The sequence below is a fragment of the Euprymna scolopes genome, chromosome 7 (assembly GCF_053919585.1).
Source record: "Euprymna scolopes isolate OS-2025 chromosome 7, ASM5391958v1, whole genome shotgun sequence".
Classification (NCBI taxonomy): Eukaryota; Metazoa; Mollusca; class Cephalopoda; order Sepiida; family Sepiolidae; genus Euprymna; species Euprymna scolopes.
In genome coordinates, this window is record NC_136488.1 from 158009375 (window position 1) to 158015481 (window position 6107).

Here is a 6107-nt window from a genome sequence, read left to right on the forward strand (position 1 = left end):
GGTGTACCTCAGTCCAACAGGTGCTGGGCCGGTCCCCGGCCCCTCACCTGTTGGACTGAGTGTCAAGTGACGGATCCTTGACTGGTACTATCCATTTGAGATGGATTATATTTATTTGCTGTCCACTCAGCAAAATGTGGCACAAGGCCGTAAAGTGGTAACCTAGCAGGCTCCCCTAAAGGAGGGGCACTCCTGCAATTTTAAAAATTGCCTGAGTAACCCCGTCGGCATTCCCCGGTCGGGGCGCCTCAGGCAGCAAGCAATAAACTTGCCCCACCGGAAAGCCCAGTGGCAAGGCCTGGGAGGGTGGACCTCCTAGGTATTACCCAGGCGGTGTACCTCAGTCCAACAGGTGCTGGGCCGGTCCCCGGCCCCTCACCTGTTGGACTGAGTGTCAAGTGACGGATCCTTGACTGGTACTATCCATTTGAGATGGATTATATTTATTTGCTGTCCACTCAGCAAAATGTGGCACAAGGCCGGAAAGTGGTAACCCAGCAGGCTCCCCTAAAGGAGGGGCACTCCTGCAATTTTAAAAATTGCCTGAGTAACCCCGTCGGCATTCCCCGGTCGGGGCGCCTCAGGCAACAAGCAATAAACTTGCCCCACCGGAAAGCCCAGTGGCAAGGCCTGGGAGGGTGGACCTCCTAGGTATTACCCAGGCGGTGTACCTCAGTCCAACAGGTGCTGGGCCGGTCCCCGGCCCCTCACCTGTTGGACTGAGTGTCAAGTGACGGATCCTTGACTGGTACTATCCATTTGAGATGGATACATTTAATTTTTCAGTCTTGTATTTATAAGCTTTGGATTAATCCATTTAACTACTTATCACCCCCACTATAATTAGTAGTTTTTATATTTACATTCTTATTTATTTAAAATTAGATATATAAAGGTTAAAAATATTTTATTTTTACATATATACATTTTTTTATTTTTTTTTATTATATGTAATTATAAATACATTTTATACATTGCTAATATAGTTTTGGATTTCCTTTATTAATATAGTCTGGTTATATATATATATTCAACATATTAGCACTATTTTTAATAGGAGTAAATGTGGTATTGCGGCGAGTTAAATGATTCTATCTAAGAATAATATAGATAATGTATGATCTCCACTTTTCCACACTTTTGATGACCGGTTTCTATGTTATATTTTTTAGCAAATAAATAATTCAAAGTGTAGTACCTGTTCTGACACTACACTTTATTTTTTCTATCCTCGATCAGTGAAACGGAAACCCTTCTTGATTGAGGCAATTTTTGTTTTTATCCCAATTTAGAATGATTCTTCCTGGAGAGCTGGAGTCTGTACATTATAAAGCAACCTTGTGTCTAAATGAGTCTCACTTAGAAGATAACTAAAATGAATGATACATACGTAATAGCTAATTTAGGAAAACTCGTCCATGGAACACTCGTCCATGGAACACTCGTCCATGGAAAACTCGTCCATTTTGTAATGTAGGAAAATTTGTCTATCATTGAATAAATATCGAGTGAAAACACATTTTATGACCGTTCTTGAAGGGGACCTTGTTTTTAGGTAAGACTACGCCCACCCTATAATATTTTTAAAATATTTTTACTTGTTTACTATTGTTTTAAGAAAGATAAAATCGATTCTTCGAAGTGTTCATTATGTACCTAGTTGGATATGTTTTTAGTTGTTTAATTTAACTTTTACTTTTAAAATGTTTATTCAGTTCAAAAAAGAGACAACACCCCACCCCATAATATTTTTGGTCCTCCTGATTTCTACGTTCGCTTTTCTCCCTCACATGCCCCTATTTCGAATTCGTAACAGCGGGTGGACATTAATGTGCTTATATTACAATCCACATAGATTCAAAAAAGTTGTCAAAAAACAAAAACAAATATATAACAAATAAATGGTATCAAAGGCAAGATAAGTTAATTTTCTAAATAACTGGATAAGTTTTTAGTGGTTTTATTTAATTTAAAATGTTTATTCGGTTCGAAAGACATACAGTGTTTATTGGTATATGTGCAAAAGACAAATGGCGGCGAGCTCGCTGTTGGATACGTTAAGTTTGGGAAAATGAGTTCAAACTAAAAAACTATAAAAAATACTGTTATAAATTCACTCAATATATGTAACCGTTACATAGGCTGACATATATTCGGTGGGTTTCTTACAGTATTTTGTATACTTTTTTGTTTGCACTCATTTTCCCAAACTTAAAGTGGGTTTATTTCATAATCCGCAGAGGTACGAAAAAGCGGTTAAAAAATAAAATATTTAGCAAATAAATATTAGCAAAGGAAAAATAAGTTACTTTTCTATCTGTCTGCAAAAGTTTTTAGTCGTTTTATTAATTTAAAAACGTTTAATCGGTTCAAAAAAACATACGCAATCGATCAGTCGGTATGAACAAGAAAATGGCGGCGAAAACTGACATCCTAAATATTTGAAGTTCTGATAATGCTTTAAACATAAAATTAAACAAAACTGTGTGAAAAATCGATATTATTCTTTTTAAAATAACAATAGATGAGTATAAATATTTTTTTAAATATGGTTCTTTTGTAGAAAATGTATCCCTGATTTCTACTATAGCTTTTTCTCGCTCACCTGCCCCTATTTAAAATTCGTAGCAGCGGGCCGACGTCAATTGAATTTTTTCTACCAAAACGGTCATTATCAATGTTTTTTTTTATGTTAAACATATTTCGGGATTTTTGTACTATACACATGGATTCGAAAAAGTTGTCAAAATTGTGGTAGAAACCTAGCCAATAAATATCACGGTAACATTTATTGGGTAGGTTTCTACCATCATTTTGTTTTATTTCTTATATTGAAGTGATTATTGAGTCTTCAAAGACATCGCGGCCATCTTTTCTTGTTCTCCGGCAACGTCCAACATTACTCATTTTTCGAACCGAATAAACATTTTCCATTAAATAAAAACACTAAAACTTATTGAGTTAGGTAAAAAATTAACTTTTCTTGCCTTTTATATGATTTAATTGTTATATATTTGAGTTTTTTTAACAACTTTTTCTCTGTGTACAGTAATACAAATCTCCCATGACGCGATCCTCTCACGTTGAATATTTTCCTTGTTCTTGTGTAAAAGTCGACGCTACTTGTTTTTTGTTTTTTTAACTAAATGAACGCTTTAAAATAAATGAAACCACTGAAAACTTGGCAATCCAGGTAGAAAACGAATATTTAGAAAAGTCTATTTTATCTTTAAAACAAGAGTAAACAAGTAAAGATATTTTTTTAAAATATGGGGTGTGTACTCTGTTTTAAAACAATATCTCCTTCATGAACGGTCATAAAATGTGTTTTCAATCGATATTTATTTGATAATGCATCAGTTTTCCTAGCTTGCAAAAATTGACGAGTTTTCCAGTGACGAATTTTCCGTGGATGAGTTTTCTGTAGACGAGTTTTCCAAGAAGAGTTTTCCGTGGGCGAGTTTTCAGTAACTAAATAATTGCCTTCCAAAATAAGTTTCTACTTTTTAGGTGATTATGTGTAACCGAACATTCTAAAATAATTTGACAAAAAAATAGAAAAAAAAACGAAAAAAATATTTTAGAATTTGGCTTGGGGGATCAGTTTCTTCTATAAATTTAATCTTTTACCACTAATTCCAAGTCTGATTGAAATCATAGTAAAATCACACTCAATCATTTTAAAAAACTTAATATTAACCCCCTCCCCCTCAAATTCACATAAAACCATCCTAAAACACTAGAATAGCTCAGAAGAATAGCTCAGAAGTTTGAGTCATCTCTTGCGTTTAATTTATATGTGAAACTGAATTCTAAAAGAATTCATGTTTTTCTTCCTCGACAAATTTTTCAGGGTGTCCATATGTAATCATAAGTACATCCGAACATTCGTGACCTTAAAGCAGAAGCTATGAAAATCGAAGCATTACCCCCAAAACAATTACTGACTAATAATAACGTAGAACAGCCGTCATTTAACTAAAAAATAACTCGGACATAACCATTAAACGCGCCGATAAATCCAATAAATTCATCACAATGCCCACCGAACTATATACAAACAAATTAGAAGAAATTCTATGCGATACGTCTAAATTAATATATATATATATATATATATATATATACATATATATATATATATACATATATATATATATATATATATATATATATATATATATATATATATATATATATATATAAACCCTACCGAACAACTAATAATAAAAATTAGCAAATTAATCACAGCCAACAACGCACACATTGACTCCATTAAATTAAATAAAATTATAGGTGAATATAGACCTGGCCATATGTACGGAAACGTAAAAATACATAAAGGAAATTACCTCTTCGTCCTATAATTTCACAAATACCTACACCCGTTCATAAACTCGCAAAAACCCTTTTTAATTTAACCCCTATAATGACCCCTTAACTTTTATTGCTTTGGGCTCTAAACCAAGTTATTAAGTTAGATCCATGTCCAAGGAACCTAGATCTAAAATTTCAAGTGTTTAGACCCAAAATTGTCGGAAGAGTTTGGTAGAGTTGTCAAAGGTCAAATCGTTGAACTTTGACCCCATTAACAGCCAAATTTCTGGCCGAAAACCGATCACGAAGATTTTCCCAAATCTCAGTATCCTGTATATCAAATTTCAAGTCTGTAGACTTAACATTGACAGAGTTATTGTGTAGGAAAATGTACACAGACAGACAGACAGACACACACACACGGACAGACTAAAATTTCCTTCTGTAAAAAAGTGTCATTACAAAAAAAATGAAGGTAAATGTGTAGTTTAGCGGCGTAAATTATTTGACAGACACGTTTTAAATTTGTTCTTTTTAGGTTTGGTAGATTGGCTTTTTTACGGCCAAATTTGACCTTTTTACGCTCTTTCATTACAAAAAAAATATATGGCGGCCAAAAACATAGTTCATGAAAGAGCTTAAAAAGACCAATCTGCCAAACCTTTGAAAGGCCAAATGTTAAAATCAATATAGCGGCCTCGAATAAATTATAAAAAAAATAATAAAAATGAATTTTTTTTTCTGGTTTTATTTCAGCCGTTGGGTCTAACAATGTGTTTTATATAAAAAATAAATAGTTTTTATATGTTTTTTGTCTGGCAAATAATTTACGCCGTTAAACTGCACATTTACCAAAATAAAAAATAAATGCACGCATTAATGTTTATAAATTTTAGTTTTTTAGGTTTACAAAATCGTGAGTTTTCTTATGACAGTGATCCCTTCTGCCGAAATATCTGGTGGAGAGGGTATCAGATACTTCTTTTGGGGGGCGATTACATTTACATATTTTTATCCGGTCTTTGATTTTTGAAATGTGTAGCAGGTGTGTTTCAAACGGAACTTCATGTCAACCCAGGCAACGCCGGGTACCCATGCTAGTATATATATATATATATATATATATATATATATATATATATATATATATATATATATATATATATATATATATATATATATATATACTGGGTTTTTTTTATTCAAAAGTAATGGACTAGTGAATTCAACGAGGTTGTTAGATAGTGCTCGATAAAAAGAGCTGACAATACTTGTCTATTGTTATATAAACATGTTTACATCCCGCTGCTACAAACAGCCACTTGTTTCAATCAAACAACAGATCTCATCAGGCAGCGACTTGACTATTCAAATGTTCAATGAATAATAAGGTTATTCATTGAACATTTGAATAGTCAAGTCGCTGCCTGATGAGATCTGTTGTTTGATTGAAACAAGTGGCTGTTTGTAGCAGCGGGATGTAAACATGTTTATATAACAATAAACAAGTGTGTGTATATATATATATATATATATATATATATATATATTTCTGTAGAAATATATTTTTCTTATTATATATCAATCCTTATATAAGAAGCTCAATGTGATTACAGAGCAATATATAGATATATATAGCAATATATATATATATATATCAATCACTTTATTATTATATCAATTAATGAATCACTAATTGATATAATAATTAAGTGATTGATTTTGCGCTACGAAAAAGATACTGTCAAGAATTGTATAAATCAACTGATTTAAAAGAATAAACTATAAGA